The 26007-nt window shown below is 38.0% G+C and overlaps 1 protein-coding gene across 5 annotated transcripts in view; it reads left to right on the top strand.

Moving 5' to 3' along the window:
* NRG3 (neuregulin 3) overlaps positions 1 to 26007 on the top strand; it is a 428288-nt gene that overhangs the window by 346525 nt on the left and 55756 nt on the right. For 2 of the 5 annotated variants that reach the window (XR_008824051.1, XR_008824049.1), the window contains exons 3-4: positions 1419 to 5384; positions 5469 to 5681. The exons of 1 other annotated variant lie outside the window; for it this stretch is intronic. The gene's annotated coding sequence lies outside the window, so the exon portion shown is untranslated. Of the gene's footprint in view, positions 1 to 1418; positions 5385 to 5468; positions 5682 to 26007 lie in introns of those variants that run through there. 2 more of the 5 variants (XR_008824052.1, XR_008824050.1) reach the window with 2 other exon arrangements.

Below are 26007 nucleotides of genomic sequence, written 5' to 3'. Positions count from 1 at the left end.
AGTCCTTTCACTGTCCTGTTAAGGATCTGTTGTCCATAAATGTATGTATCCTTTTGTGAACCACTGATACTGTCTTTCCCCACCATCTCCTGCGGCAGCCAGTTCCAGAGGTCAGTAGTCAGAGGCTGTGTACATTGCTTTGCCATTACCTGTTGAAATCTGCTTCCTGCCAGACCCGTAGCTCTCACACGCAGAACACATTGTTATGCATTCAGTTTCTCTACCACATTGTTGTGTTAGCTGCTCTCATGTTCTCACACCCCCTTCTCTTTTGGATATCATTAGGTTTATTTCTGTTCCATACAATACTCGATATTGTGCCTTCCCAAACATGAATACCTGAGACTTTATAATTGTTGCCGGTTTTGGTTTGCAGTATCTGTTTCCTTGTATGAATTGCAGAGATAAATGCAAGCATATTAATGTGGCATACCTGTTTTCAAGTGTTACAAATGTAGCAGTTAATGTACAGTTCTGATGTATGCATGTGCAGCTTCTCTTGAATTAAATGAAAGCCAAGTATGTGTTCAAGAGACACTATGTCCTTAAAAATGTAGATTTAAGTATTGTGATCAGAGTGGCCAATCTTTATGAAATTTCTGGTGATAAGAAAATGCTTTATGCTTTCTAGTACCTCAAAGGAAAAAAAAAGTAAAAAAAAAAAAATCTTGTGTTTAATACGCACTTGTGAGAGCTAGATTCAATTTCCATCTCTGATGTGATCTTCCGGAAAGGCTTTGGGCAATGTATTTTAATCTCTTTGTGCCTTAGATTCTCAGGTACAGTAATTCTTGTCAGGCTTTCTGCATTTAGATTCCTCCGCTCTCTGGGGAATCTCTTGGTAGTGTGTAATACAGAAACAATTTCTTCCTTGCAAGAGGGTGCAGATTTCGCTGCCTTCTTGCCTGTGCTCCCTGGTTCCTTGTAATAGAGCAGGGCGGTGCATGGGAGAACAGTGTACAGCTCGCGCAGGGGTGCAATGCACCTGGTCTGGATTGGTGCACATCTGCATGCTTCCCACTGTCTCACCAGTGATGATGCATGCAATTTTATTTAAATTTCCAACACAAAGGTAAGTGTTATCACTGTGTTCCTACAAACTGGAAATCTACTTGTATTAACAGTTTCATGTCAATGGAAAGCAGGCTGGCTGTTGGTCATAATCATGTGAGGCAGTGAGTTTGTAAAAAAAGAGATTGAAAGAAGCAGCTTTTATTCAATGAGAAAATGGATGTATTCTTAGCATTTGATAGCATGGGGATATGAGTTTCTACAGTTTATTATCATTTTTTGACCCAAATGGTTAACCACACGTAGGACTGAATGGTTTATTTTTGTCTGATGGCAAATTTGGTGAAGAAGAAAAGTACCTCTGAGAGCCAACATAGCTGATCAGGTTACTTACTTTGGTGCAACAGGTAGCAGTTGAAAGCTGAGCTGTGGAGACTGACCTCGTACATGTGGTCCCAGCTGCAGAGTGAGATCGTTGCTTTAACTGCCATGTACAAGTTGATGCAAAAGCCTGAGTGTGATCTTTGGAAATAAGTGTTCTGGGTAAAGAATCAGTGCCAGAGACAAGGAGTCATCAGTTTTACTCGTTTCTCACGTGGAGAATGAGTTAAGCTGTGTTCAGGGATGAAATGTGAAGATGAGCGGGTATTGAATAATCTGCTACAATACATGAACAAACATGAATATTTCAGCAATTCACCTAGTCTAACGATCCAGAATCTTTGTCTTTTTTTATTCTGCAACAGTAATTTATGATGGATACAGTTGAAAATAAAATGCCCCAAGAAAGTGCAACAGGCAAGTCACTATAGTTTTTATGGAAATACAGTCATTACATGAAATAGTCCTCATCCTTAGGCTGCTTAGCAGTTAAACCAGTATCAATGGTGTAAACAATTACGATGTGATAACCTGAATCTCCCCATGCGTGAACTGCAAAAATAATACAGCAGTTGCTATATTTAATCGCTACTTTTAGCTTGCTGATATTTGGGCCTTACACAGGAAATCAATATTGTTCCTTATAACTAGTTATCTTTTCTGGAAAAATCAGAAGAAGCTTTACTGAAGCCAATGGACTATGAATGATATTCACCTTGTAAGTGGTGAATCATTAAATAACATTTAATTGAGCAGACCAATAAAGTAGCTCAAGAATGGGACCCTTTTAAAATCTATATATCACCTTGCAATGACTACAATGTGAAGTGTACTCGGTTTTCTGTACTTCGAGCAGTGGTTAATATTGGAGAAGATGGTGCATGCTTTATTTTCACTGTGCTGATTCATAGTGCCTCCTCATTGTGATAAGACAGTTGTATGCCTAAGACTCCGAGAACACATGATTCAGTTAACTAAATTGACTCTGTGACCTTGTGTCATGCACTGTGACAGAGGCATTTTGATTTTTCCAAACCATAAAATTTGTTGTTGCTAATGGGCAGTATCAGCAAGACTGCAAGAATTTAGTATTTTTCCTGTTTGCAAAGAAATAAAAAGGTAAAGTTCATTAGTTCCTGTACAGCTCACAAAATGTGCAGCTGGTGAGCTGTCCTCTGAAACTCAATGTCTTGTAGCAGCAAACAGACAATGAAAATAAATAACTAGTGTTTGCATGGATGGTCCTAGCCTTAGTTACCGTTTAGCAGCTCTTATCTGTTATAAAACCCTGTAATGCTTCTGTCCTCACTGGAAGAGAGAATGAATGTTCAATTACTTGAGCAAAGAAAAGAATGTATGTATTCTAACGTACCTGTGTTTAAAAAAGAAAGTTCAATTTCCTCTGTATTCCTTTTTTAAAGTATAAAGCAGTAGAGCCTTCTCTGTCAATATGGCACAATGACTGTTTTTATGCGCCTGTTTACACAAAATCTGTTATTAGAGATTCTGATCACAATCATCCCCCAGTACTCTCAAAGCATACCTGTATAATAAATATATCTTTGTTAATCGTAAGCATTTAAAATATTTCATCTGTATTCCTTCAGTGAATCCCTGAAGAACTAAGAGGGGGGTATTCTGATAGGAATTGATACTTGTAATGTTTACTACTATTGATGTCATCACTCCTTGAATCCCTTTGGTCTTCATCCTTCCCCAACTTTTCATTACCACCTTCTGATGTAACCTTTTCAAATTTTGTAAAGGCTTTGCTCTTGGGACCTTGTCTTTCTTTCTGTGTTTTGAAATACCTGTCCTTTTTAAGTATGCTACAAAATAACAATAGTATCCTGAGGCACGAAATGGCTTTAGATCTCCAGCATTTTACATGGGATTCTTTTAGCTGGGAAGAAGTCATTTATCACTTCTAGAGAAAAGAGACATGAGCACCAGAAGACAGAGTTTTATAGAAACAGTTGAAGCCTATGTGCTATGAGAGTAATGGATGAAGGAGAGGTTCCTCAGGGGCTGGAGGAAGCTCTGCCAATGGTTGTACCTGCTGAAGAAAACATACCTCATAAACAAAAGTCAGCATGCACCTGGTGAACATGTTGCAGGCTGCCTTACAACAACTTAGCGTCAACAGTTTGGGGGATATGGTTTGGGTTTGCTTTCGTGGGAGGGAGAGGTTTATCCCTAGGTATTTTGTGACCTAGCTACTGTCTTGGTTCCATGCTACCATCTTTACTTTTCTTGGTATGTCATTTTTGTGAATTAACTGCATTGGCTGTATTGGCACTGAACTGGGTTGGATTAACTTGCATTCTTTTTAAAAGGCAAGACTAAGATTTACCATGTGGTTAACTAATGTATGCTGTTAATTGCCTGTAGTGCTTTGTCAAATTAGTAATGCTGTGAACTGTGTGGATGAAATAGATAATATTAATGTATGTAACTTGCTCTGGTGACCTTCCTTGGTGTTTACTTTCTTCTGCTTTCTCTAACTGAAGTTACTAACCATTTGTGTTGAAACTTAAAGAAAGTAAAAAGAAAAAAAAAAAAACAAAACCCAACAACAGACAGCACAGCATGTTGACATTTAGAAACCCAGAATTGGTTCAGGTTTCTCTGTTTTGCTGGGAGCTGGGTTGGGAGGAGGTGCTGGTTGCATTAAGCAGGCTATCAGTCTGTAAAAGTGGGTGTATGTCATCAGTAATGCTACATATAACCATTAGTCTGTCACTTCCAATGTGAATGTGTACTGTGCATCCTTATGTGCTGATCAGGTGGTAACGTCAAAGTCTTTTCTGTGGATTAGAAGAGAGAATTTGTGAAGCCTTAAAAGCGGATATTGTATACAAGCCTCTGGGTAAGTTTCCATTTAACTCCTAGTGCCAGGTACAAACCTCTTCTGCATGGTGCTGGTTACAAGAACATTCATGCTGTATTGTCACCTCAGGGAGAAAGGATGCATCCTTCGAGGCTGGTCTTCAACTGAGGACACAGCATCCCCTCTGCACACAGAGGGGCTTTGCTGTATTCTGTCTGTATGTATGCACATAATGTGTACATTCTGGTCTGGGATTAGGCATGTGCCCTAGGTTCCTCTGTGGCTGGTGTATCTCTGAGGTAAACACTTTTTATCATGAAATACAGGTAACTGGATAGCACCAACATGGAACAGACAGCTGTCTATATAAATACAGCCTTACAACCGGTCAGTCTTGTAACCTGCATTGTGAATGGGGTATTTAGTTAAATGCTCTGCTGGGTGTGAGGAACTGTTACAAATGACACCACAAGGATATGCTAATGCGATTAGGTGACTTGCATTGTTGAGACTTCACTCTTGGCCTTGTTTGGGCTCCGTTGCAGTTTAACCAGATGCAAAAATGTGTAGATGGTGATTTGTATATATTGTACGCTACTGAAACAAGCCTAGATGAACAAAAAAAAGCCAAGACCTGCATGTCAAAGGTGATGGTAGAGACAGCTGCTGGAAGACGTGCCAGGGAGACATTGTATTTCCAGTTGAGAGGGGACCTGGGAAGAGCTTCATAGTAGTAAGTACAATCCAGACATACCCATGAGAGCTTGGGAATCCATTATTAGGCTACTAGGGTGAGGTTCTTTTTTCAGTAGAAGGTTGTTTTCTGTGTACTGAAGTTATCTTGCCACAGGAGAAGCAGCTCCAAGTGCCCAAGATGTGCCATATTTACATAGTCATGGTGAATCAGTGTTACTTTGTCCTTTCCTACTTGGAGGTGTTATGTAGATGTCAAGTCTCATTCAATAAATGATGCAAGGATTCAGCAAGCAGAAGGTAAGTATCACAATAAATGTTCCATGACAGTGGTGCGCTTGTAATGTATATTATGGTTGTATAGAAAAATTGATGTTTCTGACAGTGAACTAAATCTTTCTGTGTCCTCTATGCCTAGAATGAGTAGAGACAGTGTCCTGCCAGTAATTGCTGGAAGCAGAGGAGAAGGGTAAGCAGCGTGGAAAAATTGACAATGCGCTATGTAAAGCACTAAAATATTTTTTCATGTACTTCTTTTTCTTTTCTTTTGCAGATGCTGTAGGATATTGGCATGTGGAGAAGAGCAGAGATATTATTCCTACTCGGGCTGATTGTTTTTAATAAAGTTATTTTTATGATAATTGAAAATTGTTTCATTTCCTGTCCCCATTAACTTCAGTTTATCCCCATTTCAAAACTAACCTGTCTGTGCTGAAAAATACTGTTTGTCCAGTTACCCAGGGTATCTATCAGTATTTGCTTCTGACTAGACAGCCCAGCAGTTATCTGGGAAACCAGCCTGAGCAGCAGAAAAGGAGGGGGGGGGAAAAAAACAAGTAGTTTGTGTTAGTGTGCGTGTATTACTCTTGTGTGCTCAGTTCTTAACAACAGTTTAAATAATCACAGAATTGCAAACTGTTGCATGCAGATGAGAGACAAGCTTTTTGGTTTACCAGTGCTGACTTCTCATCTTTGAATGGTAAAATTAATCGCCGTGAGGTATTTTCATTTAGTATGGATTCACGATTTTCAAACACCGTTTGGATCATGTTCATGCAGTTTAGTCACTGTGGTTATATTTATTGTCTCAGTGACCCAGTAATTCTCATCTGAATTAATATGATCCTTTTCTGTTTCTGTGCTGTTAATTATGTACTACTCCATACCTACATTAGCAAGTAAACTTCATTGTAATGTAGTATTACTCTGTGGTTATTCTTTCAGGTCTCTTGGTAATTTTGCATTTCACATTCAAATAGAAAGTAAAATCAAGATGGAAATACAGAATAGTAATCTGGTAATGAAGGAGCATAAAATGTGACAGTATTGAAGTTCTTAGCAGAATTAACTGAATCAATTTAGGGTCTTCGCTATTTGACAGTGAAAAAAATATATAAAATCCACTCAAAATAACAGTGAGAGGAATTAGAAAAAATTAATTAGACCAAGGAGTCTGTAGAGGAGACAGATGTGAGAGAGAAGCAGTGTATTTACAATTAGGAGCATTGATAACTTCCATTAGCAGTTTCCCATACATTGTGGTTTTCGTCATTGAAATGATGACCTTAGTCTCCAAAAGTACAAGCTTTTATATCATGAAGGGGACACGGAATTAAATCAACTGAAGAATTTTCATACTGCAGTGCTGAATGCTGCCCTGCTTAAGCCTTGCCACCGTCGTGTGCGGTAGCCAGCTACACTTGCAGCCTTCTTGCCAGTCTGCATGAGATAAGCACCAAGTCCTTCAGTCCTGTAAAGACTGAAGTGTCTGTGCAAGCCAAGAATAATTAAAACTGATGCCTACAAAAACTCTGGGTCTTTTCAGTGCGTTAGTTGACTGGAAATTTTGAGAACTGCAGTTTTGAACTTGATAACAGTTACTTCTGTCTTGCTCATTTAGAATTCTGACAAACACACAGAATTCAATGGGTATTTCAATATACTTTCTATCATTTCTAATATAATCTACAGAACTTGAAATCAAGATCAAGTGTGTGACTGGATTCAGTGAGCTTGTCCTTTTCAATGATTGGGTCCAAATCATCTAAAACTGAAAATCAGATAAATCCCTTAACGATAGTTGCAAAACCTAGTATGTATAAGTAATTTTGTGTAGTTGTGCAAAGCTAAGAGTATCTTCCTTTGCTCTCTTGAACTTCCATTGTTCTTCCTACCCTTTCTTTTTTGTGCCCACTTCATTCTTGTCTTCTTTCTGTACCCCTGCAGACTTTCCTTTTATATTAGTTTCATAAATTTACTGATTAATGTAACTTTCTCTGTTTATGTGGTGTTGTTTACAGGAGTAAATAAAAATCAGTTGTAAGCATCGCAACTGCTCTGTTTAGCTTTAATGGAGAGCATGACATGCAGACACTGCAAGTTTTACTCGTTTATAATTGTAATGTCCCCTCCTGTATCCAGAAGTGATACAGCATTTGAAAAATGGGAGTTGCAATATACACTAACTTGCCCAGTTTATAAAATATGAATGCTTGGAAAATGAATACGGCAGAGTTAATACAGTTAATCAGCTTTAGAAAAACAAAAATAAGCATTTATCACTGTAATATACACTTGCATGGGATATTAATGAAAAATACCAGCTACTTTGTTTTCTGTATTTATTCTACACTTTGCTTGTTACTCCGATTCAAGTAATTTAAATTTGTTTTCAGGATAAGGATGATTTACTTCTGATGAGAAAAGTTTAGAGGTCTTTATGCCATGTTTTTCTTTGAGTCTGCAAGGTAAGAGTCTATGCACTGGACATAGTCAGCTGCGCTGGAAATTTTATACATTACAATGAACTGACAGGATAGACGTTTAAAATTGTCAAGCTATCAATAGTTTTAGGTAGTGTATTGTTAGAATTTGTACAATAAAAAAAAAAAAAAAGTTTATTAAATCCTAGTCAATAACCTGACTCAGTGAGAATAGCAGTGTGACTTCTGCTGATTTTGCTGCATGGTTTCTTTGTACTTCTGTACTTTGGGTAATGTGCTGAAGACAAAAGCAGGGAATTGTCCTCAGTTAACTGTTCGTTTAATGAATGATGAAGACAAAAACACCAAAACAAGTAGTTGTTTTATTTCAGTTTGTTTGTTGGGTTTTTTTCTTGGAAATCTCTCTAGTGTGCTTTTAAAGTTTCTCTTGACTGATGAGCAGTCTTTTTTCAAGGTAAGGTAGTACCAGAACATCTCATTCTTTCATTTAGTAGTAAATCTTGTCTTGAAATAAGATGGCTGACCATCAGTGGGAAAAGGTGAGTGAATGCTATAAAAATCCTACGAAAACATATCGAGCCATTTTAAATTAATTTATTCCAAAAAGTGTCCTAATGGTGCACTGGAGAGAAAAGGTGAATGTACTTAAGTTATGCCGTTTCTTTGAAGTTAAATAGCCATTCATGGGTTTTTTTCCCCAAGATTACTTATTTTAAGATACATGTTCTACTCATGATTTTGCTCCAGTAAGATTAATTACCTCATGAAAACCTCAACAAAAATATGGAAATTCTCTTACATGTGAATGGTTTGCCAAATACAACTAGTGATTTGTGAGAACTACACTGGAAGGGCAGTATCTTACTTCTCACTGTTGGGTCAAAGTTTCTTAATTGACTGTGATGCAATTGATGTGGATAGAGGACATCTGAAAGACAATTCAGGTGCATGCCTTGTCATCAGTGCTGCTTTATTCAACTTCTATGGCAGGTGGTGTTCTGTTCAAAGGGTGAGTAGTGTAATGCCATTGGCTTGCTTTTTCAAGTAATTTTTAATTTTTTCTGTATCTTTTAGTACTTGGTAGTATTCATGTGTCAGCTATTTTTATCGTTCCGTTGCCTCAATACCTTTATGTTCTTTAGCATCTGTAGGCCATGAATCAGTTCATTAATCATCCTGTTCAGTCTGCCTATTCGTGTGCAGTGTTGATCTAACGGTCCTTGTGCAAAGAAAATGCAGAATCACCTTTAAGTTTGCAGCTGTAACCCTTAGTGTGACAAACTTGCTTGTAAATATAGGATTGAAATGTGTTCCAAATACCTTACTGCATGTCTAACCCGTGTCCTGGATTCTGGTGGTACTAGTTTACCCTCTAACCTGTGGAGCAAAAATGGGGACATAGTCTGTTCCTCTTTTTGGTGCTGTGAAGAATGTGGTGGGGAAACAGTTAACTTTTTAAGAAGCCCATTCCCTGCCCCCTGCCAAGTCCTCAGTTTCCCCCATTATTTTATAAATTTAAAGCTTCAATTTGAATTTGTTGCATTCCTTCTTTCAGTACACTAATAAAAATTCATGAAAATACCAGTATATGATTTACTTGTCTTGGAATTATCTTCTCATAAATACATCCCATGATGTAACATTACTGTGTTTTTCCCATTCTGTACTCCTTATTCTTTATAGTATCAAGGTGTGTACCATCAATCGTTCAATTTATCCTTTTGTCATCTTTATTGCTTGCTCAGTCTCTTTGATATCTTCATCTTATCCTTCATTCTTTTGCTCTCAGTGTTCTAAAAAATATTGATGCTTGTGTTGGTAGCACAGCTGTGCTGATAGACCTGCTTGCAAGGTCTTCTGCTGCTCAAAGGAATCTGACCCTCACTGTCATTACTCTTGTGTCACTGCTCTTGAAAGAATAGCTTTTTAGCTATTTACTTCATTTAGGTGTTTTTCCTTCTATTTTTCATTGTTTGGCACAGCTCTGTTGCAGCCATCTCTTGTTCCCCGATTATTTTGGTATTGCTATTACGTCTGCTGTTAATGTTACCTTTTTTTTTCTTTTACCAAAAGTCTGTAATGTTAAATTTTCTGAATTATTCATAAGTCCATATATGAACACCTGCATCTATTATTCAGAACTTCTTATTTTATTTCTTTTAGCTAGAGCCTAAAACCTCTTTTAGAATTCAATAATAAATGCTAGCCTTCAGTTTTTTCAGAGTTCTTTTTGTGACCTCGTGTTTATCTCCAAGGTCCCAACTGTCTTTTAGTTATTTGTGAGGAGCACTGCAGTGCAAGGATCTACACACTTGTTAAAATAATTTAGAGTATTCTTTTCCTCTTTGCTATCTCTGTCTTTATGCACTAACCTCCATGTGCAATGTGTTTGAAGTGGCTCCTGTTCTGTAATATATTATTTACTAGCTATTATATATTATTTACTAGCATACAAATCTTTTTTTCTCTAATTCTTAATCTATTATCTGAGAATATTACTTGATACTTATTCCCTTTTTAGCATTAAAGAGGTGGTAATTAAAAAAAAAAAATATTCCTTTTGGTTTATGCCACCTATTTATCTCCCTCATGTACTTTCTTATTTCTGTTCCCCACTTCTCTAAAACTTCCGTCCTCTAGAGCATTAGTTGGTGTGCCTGTGAGTTTTCCTGTTTACTTAAAAAGTATTTCTGGAATGGAAGTTGCAGAACCACTGAATAATTCAGGGTGGAATCTGAAGACCTGAAGGTCTCTAGTCCAACCTGATGCTCAAAGTAGGGTCAGCTCATGTGCCACCAGGTTGCTCAGGGCTTTATCCAGCTTAGTCTTTAAAAACCAGGGACTATGTGACTTCTCTAGGCAACCTGTTCCAATGCTTGACTGTCCTAATGGTAAAAGATTTTCCTTATATCTAGTTAAAATGTCTCATTTTAATTTATCATTTGTGCAGAAATATTCTGGAATTATGTATTTTCTGCTGCTTGATAATTTATATTTCAGGCAAAAAATTGCTTACTGATATTTAATTATCTGCTTACTTAGAATGCTGTGCTTCTGGTTGGTAAAAAAGTATTCAGTCTTAGTTTTGATAGTCCTTCTTTTCCTGCCCTGTCCAAACTACACTAGTCCTCATTTATTTCTGCCATTTTACTACTAGAAAAAGTGTGTGATATAATTCTAAAGTAAATCTCCCTCTGTGGCTTTTTAATTTTCCAGACCTACAGTATAATATTTTACCAGCTTTATGCAAAGGCAGGTTTTATAATTAATGAGCTGCAGGACATTTTTTTAGGTTAGATCATCATAACTTAAAAGCTGTGAGGTGTCTGTATTTTAGATGTCTTTGCCCATGTAGTATAGGCTTGTGATATAGAGAATTTCTCACTTAGTATCTGATTTCACATTAAATTCAGTATTTAGGCAAAAATGTAAAGAATTAATTGGAAGTATTGAAATTTCTAATGGCCACAAAGAGAAGCAAAGCAGTTTAACAATCTTGACAGTCAGTTTACAGTAATACAGTATGTAATCTGCTGTGATTCCTGATATTTTAACACAATTCAGTCACAGAAGTGCTAGGATTCACCATCAGGTTATCCATATTCTTTAAAGACCTTTTGTACCTCTCTTGGCACAACAGAATTAGAAACTGTTTGAAACAGCTTCAACAATGCAGTCTCATCTTCAAAGATCCTTAGTAAAAGAGTTATAAACTTTAGAGAATGCCATCGAATAAAAGTTGGAAAGGTATTTAAAGCACAGGCCTAGTTTTAAGCAAAAATACATTTTATTCCATAAGTGCTTTTATTGATAGACTTACACTTTTGCAATAGACCAAATCAGGAGCATAATTATGAAAGGTAGATTAACAGTCAGGATTGACTCATCCCTCAGAGTTGAAAATCTATTGTTTCCTTTTATTCTGTTTCCTTTCTAACATTGTCTATATTGATTTAATGGAACTGTAAGAGAATTTTAATAACTTTTAGAGTAATTAAAATGCCTTTTTAGATAGTATTTATTTTCATATCTTACTCATCTTTGTGGTTTAGTGAATATTTACATAGCAAATATGACTGTAGTGTTATTAACATGTTTTGCGTAAGGTGTTTTATGCAGTCATTCCTCTACACTGAGATGCATCTATTCCATTTCTATCATGAATGGTGGCAGTGAATAAGCGACTCAATAAAACCAAGTGAAGTTAATAGACTACTCTTTCTTTTCTCATGTTTCTATGCTGATGCTATCAGCAACAGGAAGAAAAGACTAAGGATCTCCTTTTAGGCACAACTTCCCTTTCCTACATCATTTAACATTTTCTCCAAACTTCTTTTTAGAACACTTTGCATAAAGTAAGATGCCTATAAAAAGGTGGTTTGCTTATTAATTATGATTATTATTTCATTATGTACTTCTGGTAGCACCTAAAGAGCCAGTCACTTCTCAAACAAAACGGGGCAAGGATGGGTGCACTGCACTAACCTAAGAAACAAACACAAGAGGTTATAAAATGTCTCAAAATGGGTAAGACAACAATATAACCTGGCTCTTCTAGGTCAATGATCTGACTCCCAGCATGAGAATATTGGAAGATTCAGAGTTATGTTGCACAGATATGCTCATGAAAATATGCAGATGCTCATGAAAGTGAACATACTTGGGTTTAACCTGAGATAAGAATGCATATTGGCTATAAGCTTGAGATATTACAAGCCCAAGTGAAATATGTTGTGAGATCAAATGATAGTAGCTGAAATAAAGCAGATGCAAATCCTGACTTCTAAAATACCCTAAGATCACCTTATGAGTGATCACTGCCATTCTGCGTCGATGTTGCTGAACAACTCCAGTAATGCCTTCATATTACACTTCCCCATTCATACCATTTGCTGTCTTATTTGCGTTCAAGGTGGTGGTGTAATCTCTGGCTTTTGTAACAGAGGAGGTGGGTAACTCAGCCTTCCGTTGATGAAATGAAAGGGTAATGCAACTTTAGGGAGTCATCAGAAATACTAACTCAAACCCATCACCAAACCCACACTATAGCAGGAAGATATCTTTATACTTTGGGACACATTTCTACAGTAATTTAAAAGGTATATAAATCAGGAATGATGTTTTACAGAAGTGATTGATAATCTGGTTTAGTTCATTGTACAGCCTAACAGATCAATAATTTGGGGTTTTTAGCTCTGCAGTGCCCTAGCACTGTGGATTAGCTACTGTAAATATAATTTCATAATGTGCTCTTGTATCTATTAATAATGCATTAACTTATGCAGAAAACTACAATAGTACAAAAAATGATCTGATTGAATTGGTGTTTTTCTTAATAGTGTGTTTACTCGAAGTAAATATGGAAGAAAAAATTTCTTCTCAAGAAGTAGTGTCTAAATTAAAATAAAATTTATAACACAAAAAATACTGGTTTCACAATGCAGTGTGTAAGTTCCAGTCAATTCGTGAGCAAATATAAATGTCCTAAAATTGGATTTTACTCTTACTGAGATATCTGTAAAATATACATACATTTTTTTTTTTTTCCAAGCACTTAGAACGGATGATCCTTCCATTATTTCCCTAATTTTACACTACACTAATGCAATGCAGCATTATTCTACGGCAATTATTTGCTGGTACTAATCTAGATCTTCAGTGTTAGAGCTGGGTTATGAACGGATGATAATCAGACATTTCCTCTACCATAATTATTCAGTACTGTTCTTACCTTGATCTATGATATTTACATTTGAAGTCATTTACACTGATCGATTCTCTGTATAAGGTGGGCCTTTGAGTATCCTTTTGTGACAAGGTTGGTTTTTTATGCTGGTCATGTTAGCTTATGCTTTTTTTTTTTTTTTTTGAATTGCAAGGAATATATTATGCAAGTCCATCCAAACCATAACTGAATTCCTTCTATAACTGTAGTGCCTTTCTGTAAAGCCTTTTGTTATTAATCAGAGATCTTTATGCTGTTTTCGCTGTCTTCCTGGCAATGCAAATGTAAGTATACATTAACCCTACTGTTGTGAGGCTGATGATTGTTCCTAAATTCTCACATCATTTTAGACTTGTGTGATTTCCATGCCTTCAAGATTAAGTGCTGTGTTGAATAGTTAAGTGGTCATTTTGATTTCTTCTTTCTGTGCCACAGACTTTGTAAACATGGCCATGGCCTGGCTCTGCCAAAGTAGCTTCCATATGATTATCAACTGGTGCAGCTAAGTTTGTTGAGCATCTTCCTTAACAAAAGGCAGAGAGAGGATTTACGTTATAGGTTATGTGGTCTAGATAGTCTTTGAGCACTTAAAATTGATTCTTGAATATCAAAATGATGAAGATTTCGTAGGATCACTGAAGCATTTAGGTTGGAAAAGATCTTTGGGATCAAGTCCAACTGTTAACCTAGCACTGCCAAGCCCAACACTAATCCGTGTTCCTAAGCACCATGTCTTCATGGTTTATAAATAGCTCCTCAGGCAGCCTGTTCCAGTGCCTGACCACCCTTTCAGTGAAGACATGTCCCCTCACACCCAATCTAACCCTCCTCTGGTGCCACCTGAGGCTGTTCCCCTTGTCCTGTCACTTGTTACTTGCAAGAAGAAACCAACACCCACCTGGCTACAGCCCGTGTCAGGCAGCTGCAGGGAGCGATAAGGGCCCCCCCGAGCCCCCTCCTCTCCAGGCTGAGCCCCCCCAGCCGCCCCCCATCCCACGGGTGCCCCAGCCCCTGCCCCAGCCCCTGCCCGGCTCTGGACACGCTCCAGCCCCTCTGCGTCCCTCTGGCCGTGCGGGGCCACAGCTGGACACAGCGTTCCAGGGGCGGCCTCGCCGGTGCCGAGCGCAGGGGGACGGTCCCTGCCCCGGGCCTGCTGGCCACGCTGTTTCGGGCACCAGCCCGGTGCCGCTGGCCTCCTGGGCCACCTGGGCAGGCGGGGGGCTCCTGCCCAGCCGGCCGCCAGCCAGCCCCCCCAGGCCCTTCCCCGCCGGGCCCTTCCCAGCCGCTCTGCCCCAGGCCCGCAGCTGCCCGGGGCTGGGGTGACCCCGGCGCGGGGCCCGGCGCTGAGCCCTGGGGAACCTCGTACGAGTGGCCTCGGCCCCTCGGCCCGGCCTGCCCAGCCCCCCCTGCAGAGCCCCCTGCCCCCCAGCACATCGACACCCCCAGCTGGTGCCACCCGCACACTGGCTGGGGCAGCGCTCGGTCCCTCGCCCCGATGGTCCATGGCGACATGAACCATGGCCGGCCCCAGCGCTGAGCCCTGGGGACACCCCGTGTGCCCCCCGCCAGCGCCAGCGGGGTGTGACTCCATCCCCCACCGCTCCTGGGGCTCGGCCGCCAGCCGGCTTTTAGCCCAGCGCAGAGCACACCCGTCCCAGCCATGGGCAGCCGGTTTCTCCAGGAGATGCTGTGGGAGACGGTCTCAAAGGCTTTACTGAGGTACAGGCAGGCAACACCCACTGCCTTTCCCTCACGCACTGGCTGGGCCATCTTGTCGTAGAAGGAGTTTGGGTTCCTTAGGCAGGACCTGACCTGCCTTTCATAACCCCGCAATGGCTGGGCTGGGTCCCCTGGTTGTCCTGCATATGCTGTGTGAGGGGCTCAATAAACTGCTCCATAACCAGGCTGAAAGGCCTGTAGTTGCCTGAATCCTCCTTCCACCCCTTCTTGCAGCTGGGTGTCACACAGGCTGACCCCCAGCCTGCTGAGACCTCCCCAGGTAGATGGCTGATAAATGATGGAGAACGGCTTAGCGAGCTCCTCCGTCAGCTCCCTCAGTACCCTCGGGCAGATCCACCCGGTCCCATAGATTTTGGTGAGTAAGAGTGGGTTATAGAAGTAAATATGCTCTGAAGAAAAGAATATTTTTTTTGTAAGTGGAGTGTAAGAAAGTTGTGAAATCTGTTCCAGCTGCTTAAATAGGAACAGTTTTGCAGATTGGAAATGTCAATTTAAAAAAATTCTTTCATATTTTAATAGTTTTAAAAAAATGTATTCTCCCCTTAACCATGATAGGCAGTTAAAAAGAAGAAAATAATATGGGGTTTTTTGTCCCTTTCTGTTATATGTGTTGATTTTTTTTCCTTGTAATTTAACTTGAACGTAAAAGGACATAGTTATTGTCATTATTGTTACTTTTCATTTTCTTCAGCAAGTGATCATGCAGTAAGATTTTTTATACATTATGTAGTCTGAGTGCAACTGTGTGACTTTTTTTATTTAGCAACCCAAAAGAATTAATCATAGAAGATCTTTCCACTTTGGAAACCAAAGGTAACCCTTTATGCTTTTAGTGACTGTAGTTTTATGTTAGGTTTGGTTGGTTTAAAACTTTTCTTACAGGTATTTGATGGTAAAAAACTCTGCCATCTTTGGTCATACCTGACCTGTCCCGTTTAGATGTGAATAATACAGAGCAATATGTCAAAGGCCAGAGTAATCCCTTACACAGCCGGGGGCTGCCAGCTAGCAGCCAGTGTTTCCACTAGGTTTAATGAAAAGGTGAGCTGGTACAGTAGCACAGATGAGAACAGAAAAGAATTGCAGTTGGGTATGAGTTCATTGAAAGAGTATGGCAAGAAACAGGTAAAGAATTGTGACCTTTCCTAATTACTAAGAGATCAATCTCTTTTTGAAGAATTTGATTCTACTGTATTCCTCGATATAACTGTTAGATTTCTGTTGCACAGTACGATAAAATACGTGGCTGCAAACTGATTTGAAACTGTGTAGTTGGTGAACAAAAGTTATTTTAGATGGCACATGCTCTCATTTACAAGTTGACTGAATTGTCTCTGAAATTAATATGTGATTAAAAAAAATCAAAACCATATTTTTGTATCCCAGGTAGCACAACAGATTCTAACTTACACTTCTAAGAATAATTTTCAAGAAGTAATGTAATTGTGGTTTGTTTCTGTAACATGGTGCATCTTTTATCGTTGCACCTGCTTCCTTTTACACTGGTGGGGGAGTGAAAGATGCAACCTGCAAATGCACCTACGCCTTATGAATATTTGTTAAGTGGCTAACTGTAAACACATGACTATGTAAGATGAAACAAAGTTTAATTCCTGACAGAAAATCTCAGAGGAGTCGTTCTAAAATCAAAAGCTTTGTGGTCTAAAATACGAATCAAGTAAAATGAAACCAAGTTATTAAAAGAAAATTACTGAACTTATGGGGTTTTTGTCTGTGGAAATACCTAAGCTAGCTATCTAGTGTATAGTTTCCTCTTTTGTTTTTTGGAGTTTTTTGTTTCCGTATTCTACCTTCTATTTTTGCTAAAGCATCTACACAAACATATAATTAAAGTTACTTTTTTATGTGTTATACAAAAACACACAGAAGAATCCCTGTACTGTCATTCTAATCTAACCTACTGATGTATTCATGCGTCATCTAATAACACATCCCATTTTGCCCAGGCACAATTATACGAATTTATGAAAGTACATTTTCCTTCCGTTAATGCTATTAATATGGACAGTTGCGTTGTGGATGCTCTGCTGCTTGTTTCTGTTCTCTGAACAGAAAGCAGGAAGGAACCATTTCATGATGTCTACTACTAGAAAATACTACCAAGGAAAATGGTTTCTCACTGTAAATTTAATCATTCTTGGTTAATTAGTTTGTTATTACTCTAAAAATCTAAAGTACCATCCCAGTAAGACGTTATGCAGTTCATTATTTTAATGTTGTTGAATTCGAAGACCTCAGCGCCCAAGATGAACTTGGTCGTACGTAGTCCATCGCTAGAGAAAGTAAGATCCTTCCAGTGCCTGCAAGGTCTGGCCATGCTGTGACAACCATAGCCTAAAATTTACTTCCTTCTCTATGAATGGAGGGGGATGAGGTGAAGGCAACTTACTGATACAAGGATGCCTTTTGATTTTTAGAGGACTTTGTAGAAGGGTTTGCAGTTACTTAATAACAGTACCCAACTGCTTTGCAGGGTGCCTTTTTACGTCCTCGTCCTTCCTTGAAGCAAAACATCCATATGCTCAGCAGCTTTCTGACTTCCTCTTGCCAGTCTGTGGTGTAAGAACACTTTGGCAGCTGTGCTTGTATTCCTAAAGAGGCACAAGTGCTGTGCTGAGTAGCTGAGCTGCTCACCCACTTGCCACACATGCCAAAGTACGTGCACGTGTACCTCCAAGGGTAGGTCATAGGTAGGTATACAAGGTAGGTATTTTAATGGTCGTAGTAGGTTCAGCACTCGCAGGCAGAGTTGCCAGCCTTTTTGTGAAACTGCTGATAGATACTTTCTGGCTCAGCATAACACATCTCCGTAACTGCCTGATAGGGAATATGCACCAATTGCTCCTTTATGACTGTGTATGCCCTGGTATCTGCCTCGTTTGTCTTAGGTAGGGATAAAAAAACAATTGAAGCTGTGTTCTGAACCACAGGGGTACTTTTATAAAAATAAGCAAAATCCATTTATTTTACAGTAACTTTTACCATTACACTTGGTGTTTCCAAGAGCATTTGTTATGTATACAATGAAAATGTTCTATCGTCCCAAATACTGCATGTGATACATCTGAGCCCTTCGCTTTGCTGCTGTGCCTTTCTGCACCTACTGCTAATTAGCTGCTTTTTAGGAAGGAGACAAGTAGTGTCTGAAAAACACCCTCATCTGCTGGATTACTTCCCAGGGTTGTTTGCTCAGCATGGAGCATGATGGATGGGGGTTGTAAAACGCTGTAATTCCTCCTGTTGACCCATGTTTGTACGTCAAATCGATTAAGACAGAGGCTGATGTAGGCAGGAAAGGTAAAGTTAAAAACAGGAAAATTCAGCGCCTCTTCAAGAAAACGAGAAACCACTTCAGCTGTTCAGGAGGCAGCATACTCAGCTGGAAAGGGAGCAGTGCTCCAGTGAACCATTGTGATTCTGTTGTAGAGAAAAAGTTTTTTTTTCCTGTTGTTACCCTAAAAGTGAAGTCTGGTAATGAAGGTCCTCATGGCAAAAGTGTAGCCAGGTGTTTTGTTGAGGAAAAAATTCAGTAAGTGTTACAGCCAGTCTGAGTCAGAAAATCAGTGTCAGTCTGGGGGGAAACATCAATGAAATGTGCCTTTTTGTAAATGATTAGCAGACAAATGCACGTTGTTCTAGTGTGGATGGTGACCTGTTGTACATCAAACTATTTCTGCAAGTTTCTGCATTTGCAAACACATGGAATGCTTTTCTGGCTGTTCTGTAGGTGAAGTAGGAGTGTTTGAATCAGAGCAGTTCATGGCTTTGCATGGTACCTTGTAAATGCAAAGTTTCATACTGAGTTTTAATTCATTTTGCTTTTCATGTGATAGTATTTCTTATTTGTGCATCTTTTTATAGGTATTTCTGTTATTGAAAACTAAGTCATATTTTTTTTCCTTATTTAATTTTTGTGACTCTATGCATTCTTTTATTTAGATGTCCAGTTTGCCCAGGTAAAACTCTTACATATATATATACACCTCTTGTACTGCAGTTTTAACACTAAGTGTATCATTATTATCTGTTGGGCTTTATTAATGGATAATTATGTTGAATATTTACCAGAAGGCTTTATAGGTTTTCAACATACAAGATTATTGTGTTATAGAATTCGAAGCCATAAAAGCAGTCCAGTTTTAAGGGAAAATGTAAAGTTAATCACTCCTCTCCATAACTTTCACAGAAAATAGTTGATGCTACATTTTGATAGCACATTTTGGAACATCATTAACTTTCCTGTTTCAACAACAGGAAATTTTAAGGCACTGACCCCAAACTACTTATCAAAGTAAAATTTCCAAGCTGATGTTGAATCAGAGGTGTTTTACATATGGAAAGAATATAACATATAAGAAACAGGACACTGCAGAATTTATAATAAAGGAGATACTAGGGAAACCATTTATCTGCTTATTCATCACTGATGACTTGTAGAGTGAAAGCATGCTACATGGTGCATGGAGCACAAACTGTACTGTACTCGCAGCATGGAAGAATAAAGCGACATCTAAAGAAATACAGAAAAGAAGTGTGCATTTATTAAGTCTCTTTAATAAGTGAATGAATCTTGCTGATAAGAAGTGTCATGAACCTTCTCTGTACAGATATGTTCATCACCATAGAAAGTACAGCTGGAATTTAATAAGAAGATTTTGCTGTTGACATTGCAAGAAGGCTTGATAAATACTCGCTTCAACAGAGCTATGCTTACTTACTCCCTTTGAGGACCTGCCCCTCTTGCTTTAATTAAAAAGCAGCAGACAAAATCTGACCATGCAGAGCCTGCTCCATACCAAATCCAGAGTCACAGTGACTTCTTCATGCTCAGTGTAAAACTGACTTGAGCAACCATGTCATGTAACTAGATCTTCTGCAGCGCATTCTGAAAGGCAATGTCATGGGAAGAGCATCTCAGAAGATTGTGAAAAAGCAGCAAAAGAAGCAATTACAGCATTCATTTTTCCCTTTTATTGTCTGAGTCGTGCCAGAAATGTTGTTCGTGAGCAACATTTAATTAAACCGTTATCAACTTAACTTTGGAGTATTTCATAATCCCACCCTTGGCATTGTCTTTTTATTAGGAAAAGGCTTAAGTGACTATGAAATATAATGAAAAGCCATGGGGAGGGCTTGCACACAATGAAGCTGCTAATCCATTGGAGACCTATGTGGGTAACTTTCATTTTTCAGTGATAGAGTAGAGCTTTAAAGGTTATCAGGACCTTTTATCTTCTAGTCAGCTTTTTCTGAACTTGCAGAGTACATGCTGACAAATATTCATTGAACTTGAGGTGGGGAGACAGATTTATTGCCACTTTTCCTCAAATGTTTTAGATCTTTGTAATAGTTTACTTGTTTTGTATAGTGTGTAGGTGCCAGAGTGAGAATCTAGGGCATTAAGCACAAGGTAACTGTGTTCAATGCCCCAGAGAGTTTATTGTACATGTTGTTAGGTGCTATTCAGATAATGTGGTTTTGACACCGCAAACATACAGATGTATGGGGTTTTTTAACATCAGACTGAAATCAAAGATCAGAACTGATCCAGTAATAGGGGTGCAATATTTTCCTCTCGGGTTTGTTATTTTTTTCATAGGAATATGTTCCTCTGATCAACCAGGAACCAGAAAAGAACCTGAAGTTCACTTTCATATTTTATTTCCTGTCATGTATTCTTTTTATTCAGCCTGGAAGAGTCTGAGCTATAACTGGGAACAGTGTGTCTGTGAAAGTTCTCAGTGTCTTTGACACACGGTCAGGCTACTTTTCTTTAGTCTTGCAAACAGGAAGGGGAATAGTTTGCTTTGTGAAGGAAGAAGTGAACCCTGGTAGCATCTGAGAGGATTTAATTATTTGAAAGGAAATTGTTACCTTATTTTTTTTAAAAAAAGCCCATTGGCAGAATTTGGAGTTTCTGCTGCTGAATAGAGCTTCTCTGTTTTGAATCTTAACATTCATAACCATACACTGCCGGTGATCACTTTGGGAGCTACCATCTCATTTTTTACTAAAAATGCCCATACAAGGCACTTTAATACAGCTTTAAGTGAAAGTGGTATTTGTCTGTCCGCAGTCTCATTTACTGGTGAATAATCACATTGTGCAGAATCTGTTGCTGCTGTTCTGCATCCACACCACTGTGCCTGCCCATCAGTAGCAGTTAACAAAGAAGCACAACATAAATTAGCCACTTAATTTAAACCAAAATGCAGCTGAAGCATTCATTAGTCTTCCTGGAAAAGCTCATCTTAACTATTCAGGCTAAATGCTTTCACCATAAGTATATATTTATATATTAATAGTTAGAGGTACTAATTCTGAAGCTTTGACTGAAGTTTGAGATCTTAAGTTTTCTGGGGAGGAAAGGTAGGCTGTTTGCTTTACAGTTTTTTACTGAAAATGTAGTGTCCCAGCTTGGGACAACTTACATAAATACTAGTTCTGGCTTTTTAACTCGCCACTCTTCCTTCCACAAAGCTTCAAATGCTGTTGTGATCTTTACCAGACACATTTTTGTGAGAATTAATATAGATCCCACTAGCCTGGGACTACTGAACAGTACCATAAACTAGAGAGTACATGTTTTTCATTTAATATTTAGCTTGAATCATTTCCCTATATCAGCAGTACCAATATCTACCATCCCACTGAAGAGTTAACCCTGGCAGTGATTGGTGTTTACTGACTGTGTCCAAATTGCTCCTAACATTAACAACAGTTGAGCAAACATTTCACAGAACATCATTATCTTTTTGTGTGTGTTTTCCATTTTAAATCTCAAATCCTCACTTCCTCTATTGTATTTCCACTCTTAGAAATATTTAGCTCTTAGAAAAAAAAACAGTTATTGGTGTTTAAAATACCTGAACTGGGTTGATCGGATGCCATTGATCATGATGTCAAGAGCTTAACTGAATAATATCTAAAGTACTACTTAAGTGAAATCCTCAGTATAAAGCAGTGCTCCCTAAATTATGAACTGAAATTTCTCTCCTCAACCACCAAGTTCCTCCTAACTGTACTCAGATGGAGTAGCAGCATGATGATGGGGAATCACTGGTAGGACATGTGCCCTGGGGCCGAAGGGAGCTGATGGTGTTTATCCCTGGGACGCTGTACAGAGGACTTCCTCATCTGCCATTAAAATATCCATCTGCATGGGGAGTAAACCAAGTCTTGCACTTGGCAGGTACAGAAACCTATTACAGGAGAAGACATTGAGGCAGGCTATGAATGTTACCTCTGTGCCAAAGAAGACAGTAGATGGGAGAGAAGCAGGGATGTAGCAGGATGGGATCTTTCTCACTCGTTTCTTTGTTAACCACAGGAGTTTTTATGGGCACTGCTTCCTTTTCAATATGGGAAAACCCTATGGCTGGGAATGTATATTCCTCTTCAAAGAATGGTTTTTCTGTGTTCACTTGGTTGTTTCTCAGCTTCCTAGAAGAGATTCTGCAGGATCTCTGTGCTTTGATTTTTGGAAACAGTGTGTTTACCATGTTCTGTTACATACTGTATGAAACATATGTCTTAGGAACTTAAATGAAAACAAATTAAAATTTACTTCAATACTTGCCGTTCTAGAAAATTGTTAAAGCAGGCAAGCGGTAGATCTTCACAGGGAAAACAAAATGGGATTAATACAACCGAAGCCAATTCACTTCTTTCTTTAGTCAAATATTTAGAGACAATTTTAGTTAATCAACCTGCTCTTCAAAAAATATTGAAAAGGTCATACAAATTAATACCCAATTTTGAAAGAGCATTTGCATTAAAAAAAAAAAAAAAAAAAGGACGATATGTACATCTTACCAGAATGGAGTGCAATAATTGCTGAGTTAAAAGTAATTAGGATATGAGATAACAAGTATCTCTAAATATATGTAAAGTACAGTTTTCAGTAAAATACATGAACTCAGTTTTTACTCTGTCTCTTCAATTAGCATATAGGTTGGTATTGGGGGCTCATTTTTTTTTTTCAATTAACAGAAAGAAGCGCTATTCAATACTATCAGAGTAGTTTACCATGTATTGCCAAGTAAATTGATTATCTGCATCACCCAAATAGCTTCAGTTGCTCATTAGTGGTAATTACTGCTCATTAGTGAATAAAGTTGTAATCGATGTATTAACGTCACAGAAATAGCAACAAAACCTGATGTCCCTGGTGTAGCATTTGTCTAAAGTTTTCCTCCCTTGGCAGTTCACTTAAATAGCTCTGTATTTTATTACCTGATAAGACTTGCTACAGTTTAAGGTAAAAAATAATTTTCTTCATAACATCTCTTATGTCGTATGGCCATAAATTTCTAAAATGTTTCTTTCCATGCTGTGTTTTTCTCTGGAGAATTATTTTTTGGAGCATCTAACAGTCTTCAGCAGTCCAGTGAGCAGTGCTTAGGCATTACTTTATACATATATGGAGATATTTTAAAAAATTATATAATGGTGGTATTTATAGTTTCCCATAGACTTTGAAATGTTTCAGTTGAGAAAGTTTAACAGTACAATTTGGCTGAGGAGGTAAAATTTATTAGGAATAGATTTATTCAGACATTTTTTCCTTTTCCTTCATTGCAGCTTCTATGAGCTGCTAAATAGCAGAGCCATTGCTAACATTAGGCTATTTAATTAACATTAAAAGGCTTTTGCCTCATTTCATATCTGAACATTTTATAATATGTGAAAAGCCTTGTATTTCATGCTGTTAAAAAAAAAAAAAAGTGGATTGCATTTGGTTGCATTGCTGAATGCCTATATAATCACTAGTATTATGGTATGAAAGAGTGGTTTGTGCCTGTTATGGAGGAGCAGGTGCTCTTCTTTATCATCTTTAAAGGGATCTTCTGAGGTTACAGAGTTGTTCGGCCACCAGAGTTTTTCACTGGAATCATAATATAAACCGGCTGCTTTAGGGCCACAATTTTGATACTGAATAAAAATCTATAGCAAAGAAAAGCTATTGGTGATAATAAATAAAGCAAACACTAAATTTAAAAATAAAGTTTAGGAGCCATGTCGAATTCATAGCTCTTGCAAGGTTCTTGTGTCCTGAGATGACATCTATAGCAAAACAACCCAGCCTGGTTGCAAACCAAGCAAAACTATTTAATTGAATTCTTAAATATGAAGCTACATAGATAATGATTTCTGGAAGCTTCAGGACTGTCGTCTTATATTAGAAGTTATTGCAGCTGTTTATTATTTTTTTATATATAAAAGACAGTAGATTATTATACAGAAATCAGAGGTTTGGATTAAAGAGAAATAAAACATGGATTCAACGATGAATTATTTTTATTTCCCCCCAAAGAGCAGCATCTTTGTATTCTAATAGGTAGATTTTTTGTTGTTCTGCCAGAAATAGGAAAAAAGAGATCTATATCATTAATTCATTATAATTAGTTGATTTGTTGTAAGACACTAGCATCCTATTTTTCTGTATAACTAAAAAGCAGATAAGGTTATGACAGGTCTGGTTAGATGTTCGGTAATTTTAACAATAGGTAAAGCTCTTATACAGAGAGGTTGAAATAAGTTTGTAAAGTACTTCAACATAAAATGTTACATTATTCCTGAGAGAGTTGCATTGCTACTTGGAGAGTAGTAGCTGGTATTAAAGCAAGGTGTATTTTGATTTGTAAACTAGGTAGATAGGACATTTTAGAATAACAGGACTAGAAGACATTAGAAAGTCAGATTATATCCTCCTGTGTACCTACAAAACTTAATTTTACTGATGCTTTGCCTTCAAGGGTATTTGTAATTTAGGAAAGAAACAAGTGTAATGTTAACCAAATAGAGTAAGATACATTAGTGTATGATGCGTGCCTTTAAAATACATATGTACGTGAGCTAGTGAGAAAGTTTATATTTTGGAGTTTATTTAGAAAAAGAACTGTTTTTTCTAAGGAGACATTTCTGGCATCGTCCTTTATTGTCTTTCTCCTAAACCTGAGAGACTTCCCAGGTAGTGCTGGAATGGCGGGAAGAAGTAAAAAATTTAGATGATCAGTAAAAGATTATTTTTTTCTTTATTGTTCCTTAGTGTAGGGTGGTAAAGTGAGAAATGTCTGCTTTTACTTTAAGATGTTAAAGGATTCTTGCTTAGGCAGATTTGTCTTCCAATGTGGTGTTTTAAGAAAATGTTACATAAATTCACTGTTGATCTCACTGCTGAGTTCCTCATACTATAAGTACAAGCAATATAATGGTGTAATTATAGCATATTAGGTATGAGGCTGCAAGAAATATCTTTTACTACTTTTTGATTTGTGAAATGACATCTTGTAAGGCAGTGCTACAGGTTTTTGCCTTAAATACAGTCTATTCATATATTCTACAGAGTTTAAGGACTAGATATAAACAATAGTACTATGCAAAAAGTATGTGAAACACTGTGCTAGGTACAGGTGCAAAACTTTGTTAGCCATGGAAATATAATATATGTTTCTATGAAACAAAGAAAATATGATTTTGATGTTAGGAAGAGCAGGAAAGAAAAAACAACCCATACTTCAACTAACATTATGATTTTAAAATTAAAATAGTTCTTCAGTCTTTCTTCACTCAACTAAGAGAATAAAAAATTACCTTTAGAAGAAAATATTTTATGAGTTCACTGAAGATGCAAAAGAAGACTTGGAGTGAAATACTTTGTCCTACTGAAAAAAAAATCAATGCCTTTTGGGACTATTGACTTTCTCAGGAAATGTACTACTTGTTTTGATTGTACTAGAGGTTAGCTTTCATCTTGCCTCAGTACTTGCTTCCATCACCTAAACTTGGCCTAATTATTAGTCATGGAGTCACATTGCCAGAGGAGCTTTAGTACAGAGGAACAAGGGCACTTGAGAATGACTAGAGACAGACCTCTGTGC

Source organism: Falco biarmicus, chromosome 9 (assembly GCF_023638135.1).
Source record: "Falco biarmicus isolate bFalBia1 chromosome 9, bFalBia1.pri, whole genome shotgun sequence".
In the NCBI taxonomy this organism is placed as follows: domain Eukaryota; kingdom Metazoa; phylum Chordata; class Aves; order Falconiformes; family Falconidae; genus Falco; species Falco biarmicus.
The sequence above is the reverse complement of the archived record's forward strand: the minus strand, read 5'-3'. Positions and strand labels throughout refer to the sequence as shown.